Below are 11,851 nucleotides of genomic sequence, written 5' to 3'. Positions count from 1 at the left end.
CGGCTCTCTGCTTAGAGTGGAGGGGAGAACTGAGCGATCAGTTGTGTTTGATCGCTAAATTCTCACTGCATCCACCTAGGTGAGTATAAATGTTTGTTTTTCCTAAAGTCCATACTGCTCTTTTAACCGTCCCTCATTTGGAATCAAATGTCGCTGTCCCTCCTTCCTCCTTAAATGTCGCTCTTTTAGCTCTGTTGTAAAGGACTGCATAAATAAATGTACTTACCTGCTGAAGTTTTCTTCATTGCGCTAAACTTTTCACCCATTAGATTATTGCAATAGGTAAAGTGTATGTCAAAAAAGCATATCCAGAACATCTCTCGCATATTTCCTCATGCTATATCCCTTTAAAGATCCTGCATGTACGTTTTACAGAAAAATGGCTATTGATTTGCCAGAAATACACTCAGCTCCTAAGGCTTGTTGTGAGCTTTCATTGTGCTCTGGCTTTCCTATGAGGCTACAAGACCCCCTGAGCCTCTGTGTGGACAGTGCTGATTGGCCCTGTGCTAATTAAATGCACCCCCCCCCCCAAAAAAAAACTGAGCATGTGCAGAGTGCCCTCAAGGATCTGTACTATCAGGAGATGGATTGGGGACTGTGGAAGAAGGGGAGGATTAGAGAAGACAGGGTCAAGCAGCCTTTTTACACAATGAGCAGGATTAACTTCTTAGGTTTGACAGTGAGTATAACAAGCATGCTTTATTGCATATACGGACTGATTTTACTGTTGTGGGTTTATTAACACTTTAAAGCTCCCATGTACTCATAGATTTTCAAATTATTATTAATATGAACGTTTGTACTAAAACTTTCAATACATTTATTATATTGTTCAAAAGTACTTAAAAATTTGCATTCAACATTCCATTTTTAAATAATGGACATAGCCGAACACAAAACACTCACGTTGTTAGAAATTCATTGATGGTGCTGCACATATGATCAGTTATAACACCACCTATTTTAATGGTTTGACGGTTTGGTTGAGAGCACGAGCATATTTGACAGTTACATTTTGAAATTGTTGAATTGTTCGGATTAGTTACGCCTTAAGTTGGAAGTTATGTAATTACCTAACAGAAGTTAAATACATTGATTATAAATGAATAATAATATTGATTGATTTCAATTAAAAACTTAACCATTTGCCAACTGGGGCAATTTTTTACCTTTTCACATACATAATGCATACAATCTGCATTTTTCCCCCCAGAAAATTACTTATCACCCCCAAACATTATATATTTTCAGGAAGCAGAGGCCTTGGACAATAAAATGGTGACCATTGCAATTTTTAATGCCACTTGATATTTACGCAACCCTTTATCAAACGCAAATTTGAGTAAGTAAACTCCTTAAAGCGGGACTGCACTGTGGAAAAAAAAAATTAAAAGCCAGCAGCTACAAATACTACAGCTGCTGACTTTTAATAAATGAACACTCACCTGTCTCGGGGTCCAGCGATGCCGGCAGCCGAGGCCGATCGATCGCTCGGCTCTCGGCTGCTGCTGCCACCATTCTAGGTGAGGGAGTTAGGAAGTGAAGCGCTGCGGCTTCACTTCCCGGTTCCCTACTGCGCATGCGCGAGTCGCGCAGTGCAATAGGAATTGTCCGCGCTGTCTCTGGGACCCGTTTGTGTCCCAGCAGACAGCGCGCAGGGACAGGAAGAGGCATAGACTCCCGTGGGAGTCTATGCCCGGAAGTGGGTGTAAATACCTGTCTTTGACAGGTATCTGCACCCACCTGAAAGGTGCCAATTGTGACACTGGAGGGGGGGAGGGTTCCGATTAGCGGAAGTTCCACTTTAAAGGAGTTGTAAAGGCGGAAGGTTTTTTTTATCTTAATGCATTCTACCCAGGGTTTTGATGCTGTATAATTTAAAGAGTTTGACGTCTTTAGGAACTTTGAAAACCTGCACAAGGCAGTTCCCATACCTTTGAGTCCAATAAGGTTAAAAGAGCGCCACCAGTGACCAGAATTTTTCCCAGTCACTGCAAAGTCATGTAATGCCATTGAAAGGTATGAGTGAACATTTAACAAATTATCGTTCATGTGCTTTAATCCCCAAGTCCCGCTACAAAGGGAGAACGAAGATTCGCAGTCCAAGGACCACAACTATGAACACTCTACCCAATAACATCCGCATGGAAGAAAACCACCGGGCCTTCATAAAAAACTCAAGACCCACCTCCTCTAAGAAGCAGGACAACACAGGATGGATTAAGCGCCTTGAGGCGATTCAGTTCGCATTTGTCGCACTATACAAGTAATTCATTCATCCATTCATTTAAATGTTGCTTAACATACCATCCAAAATGTTTATTTTATTTACTGATTAATATGTTTATAATAAATGGACATACATCCGTTGTACACACATGTTATTACATTTCAAAAACAAATATACCATATTTATGCTGCATTGGCAGGAAAAACAAGCATATTGGTATAGTGTATTTTTTCATATAGCGCTCTCATTTTGTATCCAAAAGAATGATTATGGAACACATTTATGCTTTTAGCCTGAGCTACCCTGAAAACCTAAAATATACCTTTGAATTTTTTCAGAAGATCTTTTTAGAGCTAGATGTGGGCAATCTATCTTCAAACGTTCACACTTTAAGGCTGGGTTCACACCGCTGCGGGGGGAGAACCGGATGTGATTCGCACAGCAAATCACATCCGATCTCCGTAGCGCTGCGAGTTCAGCCATACAGATAGTATGGCTGAACTCGCAGCGGTCCCGCAGCAAACTTGCACGGGACCCTTTTTTGGGTCCGCAACGGAATCGGATCGCATGGGGGTTCACACCATGCGATCCGATTCCTGTGCGAGTCGGCAGATCGCACTGCGATATGCCGACGGATCTGGGGGTGTCATTAACATAACATTGACACCCCCAGCCGTCCGCATAGGGCAGTGTGAACTGCCGGCGGGAGGTATGCGATGCGGGAAAACGCCGCGGATTCGCGGCGTTCCCGCATCGCAGCAATGTGAACCTAGCCTAAAGTGCAAATTGCTTTCCTAAAAGGCTTAAAAAAAAAGTTAAAGTGGTTGTAAACCCTTACAGACCACTTTGACCTACAGGTAAGCCTAGATTAAGGCTTACCTGTAGGTGCAAGAAATATCTCCTAAACCTACACGGTTTAGAAGATATTTGCAAATAACAGGTAGACAGCGGCGCGCAGGCGCACTAAGCATGTCTTTGCTAACGGCAATCATGCCGTTAGTGGCGGCTCCCACGGGTATGCGCCGGGTGATGTCATCGCCCCTCCGGACAGTCACAGTGCCGGAGCGGTGATACCCGGAAGTCACTCCGGGTATAATGGCGGCATCGGAGGAGGACGGCGAGGGTTGCTTCAGGGGCTTCCATCTCAGGTAAGTTATTCATAATGAGCTAGTATGCTATGCATACTAGCTCATTATGCCTTTGCCTTGCAGGGTCTATTTTTATTTTTAGTAAGGCTTTACTTCCTCTTTAATACATTCTGTATTCTATGTTCTTTACAGATATACTGTATGTTACATGGGTGTGTTTCAGTTTGATTTGTTAGCTGAGAAAGAGGCATTATTTTATTTTTTATTTTTTTATGTTTACGTTTGGTGCTGCTTTTATAATATTACATTTGTAACACTTTATATATAATATATTTTAATTTGTTTTAAAAGCCTGTTTCATGTGACTATTCCTTTAAAAAAAAAAAAAAACATATTATTTTTATATAAAAACCCTCAAACATATATCAAATACATTTGGAAAATAAATTTTACTAACTTAAAAAAATTGAGTAAGTTACAAGTTAATATCACTTAAAACTAAACAACTAAGCAGCTAAGTAATAGGGTAGCACAGTGGTGTAGTGATTAGCAGCAAAATGATCACTGGTTCAAATCCCAACCACAACACTGCTTGCCTGGAGTTTGCATGTTCTCCCTGTGCCTGCGTAGGTTTCATCCCACACTCCAAAGACATGCTGGTAGGGTAATTGGCTCAGTGTAAATTGGCGCTAGTATGTGTATGTATGAATGTGAGTTAGGGATCTTAGAATGTAAGCTCCTTGAGGGCAGGGACTGATGCGACTGTACAATTTATATGTAAAACACTGCGTTAATTGATGATGCTATATAAGTACTTGAAATAAATAAGTTAATGTATGTGTTCATATCGTAAACTTTTCTAGAAACTATAAAAATTGAGTTGGCTTTACTTAAACCTATGGTCTATAAACTGGAAAAATTTAGTTGGCTTTACTTGAACCTATGGTCTATAAACTGGATAAAATGAGTTGGCTTTACTTAAAACTATAGTTCCAGACAAAATTTCTAACTTAAAACACTATGGTCTATAAACTGAAAAAAAATGAGTTGGCTTTACTTAAAACAACAAAGCTGAAAGCATGAAAAGTCTAATGATTCAGACAAAAATAAGTTCTGTTGACAGTACTTAAAAAGCTGATGCAAATAGTTTCCTCAATTTTTTTGAGCAGACCCGGCACAATATTTTTTACAGTGTACCAGGATGAGCTGTGGTGTACTAAAGTACATTCCCAAGGAGCAAACAAGGTAAGAGTCCTCCAGGAATAGATGTGGTATCTTGTTTATGCTATCTCATGCAGTGGAGTGCAGATACAGTATGGGTGAGTAATTTTGGCAAAAGCTCAAACTCTAACCCTCCGTATTAGCTAGTCACAGGTAGTATTCCACAGTACAGAAACAGAACCGCAGAAGCAAATGTGGTATCTTGTATATATCTTGTGCAGTGGAGAGCAGATATGAGTGAGTATTATTGTTGACAAAAGCTCAAACTCTAACCCTCAGTATTAAGCTAGCAACTCCCCTTAAATCAGTGCATGCAGAAAATCTAGCCATATTAGAGATGTTGTACACTGTCTCCACTTGGGTCATATATATATATATATATATATATAGTGTACAGTCCAAATATAGTGTTGGAACATAAGCCATTGCAAATAAGTAGATGCAGATAAGTATATAAGTCTTTTGTGCACATATAGGGGGTATAAAGCTTGATACTTATTCGCTTGGTTCTTTCAGCTGTCAGTGGGATTCCCTCACTGACAGCTGAAATGTAAGAAAAAAAAATTGCAATTACCGGTTGTTAAGGAGCAGGGCCGCTGAGTCCTTAACAACTGATGATTCATTCAGCTGTCAGTGGGGTTCTCCATTTGACAGCTGAACTGTAAACAAAGTTCCTGAAATTGGAGCTGTCAAAAAAAAAAAAAACAGCCCAGGCAATGTTTAGCATCAACCTTGCTCAGCCAAAACAGAAAGGGCCCGCATCCCCGGCCATCGGAGATGAGGCGTGTCCCTCAGACATAGCCCATCCCAGATCAGTGTAAAGAGCCAATAATAATCGTGTCATTACCAAGTGACCGGCTATGTCCAATCACAGCCAATCACAGAATGTCAACAAACTGCGGTAACCAGCTGTTACCGGGTTCTCCTACTCACACACCAATCGTGATTTGCAGTTACAGCTCGTTACTGCCTACAATGTACACCCAATCACACTGATTGGCTGCATTTGATGCCCCCGCTTATGTTTAAAAAAAAACAAAAAACCTAGTGGCGATTAAATACCACCAAAAGAGAGCTCTATTTGTGTGAAAAAAAATTATAACATTTTTGTTTGGGTACAGTATTGCATGACTGAGTAATTGGCATTGTAAGTGCGAGAGCGCTGAATGCTGAAAATTGGTCTGGGCAGGAAGGGTGTATAAGTGTCCTTTATTGAAGTGGTTAAAGCAACCTGTCAAGAGAAAAAAATATGTTTGTTTGTTTTTTTAAATTAATTGTTCCACTGCTTAACCCTTTAGTTTACTCTAATCAGTCTTAATTTACTCCTTATTCTCCTTTTCCATTTAATTATTATTTTCCGGCTGATTGATTTATTTTTTGTTCATTTCTATTTTATAAACTATTAATAATTAAAACTTAATTTTTTTTTGTTTTTGTTTGCTTTGTTAGTTAATATTTTTACACCTGTAAGCCCTTGTACACACGGTCGGAGATTCCGACGGAATGTGTTCTATCGGACCGTTTTGTCGGATAATCCGACTGTGTGTGGTCTCCATCGGACTGTTTTCCAACTTGTCCATAAAATTTTCCGACAAAATCCTCCGATCGGACATACTCCGATCATGTGTAGCCTACTCCGACGGACAAAGTGCAACGCATGCTCAGATCAAATTCCTAGACCAAAGCTATTGGCTACTAGCCTGAATGTAGTCCCGTCGTAACAAAATAGCGTCATCACGTTATGTACAATCGGATTTTCCGACAACTTTGTCCGACCGTGTGTATGCAACAGTTTCGGACAAAAATCCGTCAGACAAAATCCGTCTGACAAAATCCAATGGATTTGGTTGTCAGAATGTCTGACCGTGTGTACAAGGGCTAACATATATTTACATGTTTCACATTGAAAAAAAACACATCATTAAAAATAAATAAATAAATAATGTATTTCATATGTAAATTACTTTTCAGTGCTTTGTACCATTGCTGACAGCTGAAGTGTAAACAGAACAGTTGCTGGTAGGTATTGGTAATTGGTATCAGCAAATACAAAAAAAAAAGTACTCATACTCACTGTAAAAAAATGGTATCGGTGCATTCCTAGTTTTTATAGTATTGTATATATTGTTTTAATAAATACCCTCTCTTCAGCCTAGGTGTGTCAGAGAATGTGGTGCTGCTTAGAGAGTCATTGGGAACAAGGGACCTGAGGAAACAGTGGCTTCTTCGGATGGAAGCACTACATTGACATGAATGGCTTGAATGGCTGTGCATTGCTGTACCTGTGTATACAGCAGTGCCATTGTAAACATGAGTACAGTGCACAGGCTCAGCCTCCCCGTGTGCAAGAGCCCTGGCTACACTTGGAGATTAAAAATACATGGTAATAATAAAAAGAAAAATAAGTATTACTCATATTAAATAATAACTTATATGCATAACTCCTACTCGTCTTCATATTGTATAATACTGCTCTTTAACTGCTTGACTCTTCCCCAAATCTCCCTAAATTTTTTTGGTATTATAATACATTTATTGCTCAGCCCCAAATACCAGGTATTAGTGCTTCAAATCTGGGACTGTCCCCATAAGTAAGTGTAGCGCTAGTACTCCTTACTTCTTAAATTTAGTTTTTTCCCAAGACTATAGTTGAGTCTTGGGGTTAATTGTTGTAAATTGTGGTTTTGGCATCAGTTTGGCTGGGCTGTACTAATGTTCTGCCTGGTCATAGGTGTAGGTAGCACCTTTGACAGGCATTGGAACGCAGTCTGGTTGGAACGCATTGGGTGCCAATCTCTCTCTCAGAGCCAATCAGTGGGTGTGTTGTCTCGTTGTGTATTCTGGGAGAGGGTACTTAAGGTGCTGAAGTCACTTGGTTTTGGGTTCCGGTCCAGAAGTATGTTCTGACTCCATGGACCGGCTGCAAGATACTGGTATCGTAAGAAGTTTCCTATTTTCATCCTTCGGTTACAACTAAATTCCTGTGAGAGACTTTCTGTGTTAATCTAAAAGTTTGCAACCAAGTCTGTGGCAGAGACTTTGCTAATTTTGAGTCATTTGTCAGCTGCTAAGTCCATAAACCAGGATTTATCCTACAGTGGAAATATCCAGTTGCGAGTGGCTATTCCCTGGATTACCTAGAGAGAGACATTTATTAAAGTGGTTGTAAACCCTTACAACACACTTTGACCTACAGGTAAGCCTAGATTAAGGCTTACCTGTAGGTCCAATAAATATCTCCTAAACCTACACGGTTTAGGAGATATTTGCCGAAAGACAGGCGCACTGAGCACGCTGCCGTCATGCCGCGCGTGGCGGCTCCCATGCGCATGCATGGGAGTGACGTCATCGCGGCTTCGCCAAATGACAGCGGTGGAGCAGCGAGACCCACCGAGAAGATGGATGCGCTGGACTACAGGGGACAGCGGTGACTTTGCTGGCTCCTGTGTCAGGTAAGTGACACATAATGGACTACTATGCGATGCATAGTAGCCCATTATGCTTTACCTTTGCAGGGAATGAAAGAGGAAGTAAACTCATCAGGGTTTACTTCCTCTTTAAGTGTCAGCAGTTTCGAAGTGCCTGAGCTTCCATACCTATACCCTCTATTCCCAACTGAGAGACTGTGTTTCTGTTCAACGTTTTAAGCAAATAAAAATTCCTAAAAGAATTCAAGTGTCGGCCTCTGCAGTTGTTGGGCTATCAACCTTGGGAACCCCTAGACAAGAATGACAAGTTACAAGGCGGAGGAGGAGTTAAACGGCAAGCCCAAGAAAACCAGCCGCTCCTTCAGGGGTCAGTGCTACATAAGGGACAATTTATTGCTGTAATCAGTTACAGTGACACACAGACCAAAACTCTGAAAGCTCAATGGTGTTGTTAAATGTAGGAAGTGTGATAAGAGTTCCATTAAATAGAGAAATGAATATTCTATGTATACTCCAAAACCACAGAGAGGAAAAAAAATGTAAGGATGTATGTGGAAGAGTCTAGAGTCGCAGAATACATGTGGCAGGGAAGTATGATTATAACATGTATCCTTTGATTACTGTAAAATAAAAGAAGATTTAGAACATAAAATGACATTGTGTTTTCCCCTAGTTTCATGTTTTTAGATGTTAGCATTCCTAATATTAATATTATACAGGCATTAGCTTAGCTGGTTAGAGATGATGACTCTTCATTGTATTGCGAAATTTTAACTTAGAAAATGTCATTTCAAAAGACTAAGTTGATCCCCTTGGGCCGCGTACACACGGGCGGATTGTCTGCCCAACTAAGTCCGTCAGACAATCCGACAGACAGTCCGTCCTACTTTTGAATGAACGGACTTGACCACACACGATGAACAGACAGTTCGCTGAAAGCTTGCGAGATGACGTGTACAGCACGTACGACGGGACTAGAAATACGACGTCCAATACACTGCAATGCAACCTTCGGCCGTGTAAATCCTTTCTGAGCATGCGCCATACTTAGTCCGTCCAACTTGCCTACTCACGAGCGGACTGTCCGCTGAAACCAAGTTTGGACGGACTGTATTACGGAAATTCCGAAAGACTTAGTCTGCCAGACTGTCCGCTGAAAAAGTCAGCTGAAGCCCACACACGAGCGGACTGTCCGCTGAAACACGTTTCAGCGGACTAAGTTGGACAGACAGTCCGCCCGTGTGTACGCGGCCTTGGTCTTCAGCAAGATGGTGTTGGGGTTCCATCTGCAATAAATATGGCATCTGCTACATCATATGCATAACTGAGAACTTTTGAAAATCAGAATTTCTGAGAATGGGGTGGAGTAGGACGTGGGCGATGCACATATCACCAGGGGCGGATCCAGGGGGGGCATGGGGCAATTGCACCCCCAAGAAAATAGTGAGCGGGCCGGCAGGTGATCGAGCGGGTAGGCCAGTGAAAGGGCCAATGAGTGAATGAACAGGCAGGCAGGCCAGTAAGCCACCCACCTTGCATCATCACAGTTCTGCCCTCACCGTACAACCGCAGGCAGCAGAGAGATTACATTATCTCGCACTGCCCGCCCTCACTCTGGGACACAGCCACTGGCAAGTGACAATCTGCATCTGGTGGCAGGAGACACAGCCAGTGGCAAGTGACAATCCACATCTTGTGCCAAGTGACAATCTGCATCTGGTGGCAGGAGACACAGCCAGTGGCAAGTAACAATCCACATCTTGTGCCAAGTGACAATCTGTATCTGGTGGCAGGTGACGTGGCAAGTTGCAGTCACAAAGATCTCCTGTGAAGTTGGTGAAAGTGTTAAGACTGCTGCCACTTTCATCACTATGGTTGGCAGGTCTCACTATTCTTCCCTACCTCCTCCACTCTGAGAGGAAGTGGCATCATTTTAATAGTGTCACTTCCTCCTAGCTGCATAGGAGGGAAGAATAGTGACACTGTCTGACAGGATTACATTTCCAGGGATTGGTTCTGTAAGCAACACCTTATCTTCTGGCAATGCACCTCCTGAGACTAGACTCTGAATCCGCCCCAGTACATTGTAAATAACAGGGGGAGGGGTGTCAAACCTGAGCCTATGTGGAGAGTGAAGGAATAAGAAGTACGTGATTTACAGAGTGCAGGCTTCAGGAGTAAGTAGCACACATGCAGTGCAGTGGTCCTGGGTGGGTAACATACACAGTGCAGGAGTCAGATGTATAATATATAGAGTGTGGTTGGAAGGATTGGGTAATGCATAGAGTATGGGGGTCAAGTGTATGTAATGCACGCAGTTTAGGAGTCCGAATTATATGCAGCTCAGCAAATAGCACCCTTTTTGATTGTTTTCACCACCACTCTCTTATATAAAGCACAGCAGTACCACCTATACATATACATACCCACAGCATACAAATGTATACCCACTACATACACATGCATATACTGCATACAACATACACATGCAGGCAAGTGCCTAAAAGTGTTGCTGGGATTTGTACTAAGAGCTAAAGTGTGGTCATGTAGGAGTTAATGTGCGTTGTGGTCAGTGTCGGGACAAGGTCATCCAGCGCTCAGTAGGCTTACTGAAGAAGCCAAATCGCAGGGCGTAACGAGTATGGGTGAGAGGAGTCGAGCCCCACTACATCACAAAGTGGTTTTCATGTATCAGCCGTGTGCCAAGATTTCTGAATGCTTGTTTTGATTTATTGCTTTCTAATTGTTTTTAATCCCCATTTTAGTGTGAACAAAAGTTTACAACCAGCTCTATGGTTCTCCTTTTTATATCCTCTGTTATGTGGCCATACTAACAGCTGAGGATCGAGTAGAGGGGTGACAATAAGTGTATTCACAGGATACGGTTGAGAAGAAATTTGAACTGTCACTTGTTTTTGACACAGTGGTTTGAATTCTGATAGGACTGCTTTGGAGATATATGAAGGACTTTTGATGACACAATTTTTTGTTTACAATTTTGAGTTTTTTATGAGTGTATACACATAATTAATTGCGCTACCCTTCATCATATATTTTACATCATTGGCCTGCATTACTTACCCCTGCCCCTGCACTCTGCGCATTTGACTTCTGAGTTCTGTGCGGTAATTTATCCTGAGCTCGGGGTTCTTTGTGTTACTTACTTCTGACTCCTGAACTCTGTGCATTGCCTATTCTTTAACTAGAGCAGAGTAGACCTAGGTTTTATTTAGGAAGACCCCTTAAAGCCCCAGCCACTTGTCTTTGGCTAGTTGCCTTCAATAGCGATTCTGTTGTTGACAAAATCACAAGTGTGACATGGGCTTTAAAGCTGGGTTCCACCCTAAAGTGGAACTTCCGCTCTTCGGAACCCTCCCCGCCTCCGGTGTCACAGTTGGCACCTTTCAAGGGGAGGGGGGGTGCAGATACCTGTCTAAGACAGGTATTTACACCCACTTCCGGGGCATAGACTTCCACGGGAGTCTATGCTGTTTCTTGTCCCATCGCTGGGACACACACGGGTCCCAGAGACAGCGCCGACTATTATTATTACGCTGCGCGACTTGCGCATGAGCAGTAGGGAACCGGGAAGTGAAGCCGCAATGCTTCACTTCCTGATTCCCTCACCTAGAATGGCGGCGGCAGCAGCTGAGAGCCGAGCGATCGATCAGTCTCGGCTGCCGACATCGCTGGACCCTGGGACAAGTGAGTGTCCATTTATTAAAAGTCAGCAGCTGCAGTATTTATAGCTGCTGGCTTTTAATATTTTTTTTTATAGGTGGAATCCCTCTTTAACATTAAAGATTAATATTACAGTGAAAGTGGTTGTAAACCCTTTACAACCACTTTATACCACAGGCAGCCCTACAATTAGGCTTACC

Source organism: Lithobates pipiens, unplaced genomic scaffold (assembly GCF_037356315.1).
Source record: "Lithobates pipiens isolate NorthernLeopardFrog02 unplaced genomic scaffold, aLitPip1_a1.2 Scaffold_1, whole genome shotgun sequence".
NCBI classification, from domain to species: Eukaryota; Metazoa; Chordata; class Amphibia; order Anura; family Ranidae; genus Lithobates; species Lithobates pipiens.
This window is presented reverse-complemented; position numbering follows the sequence as displayed.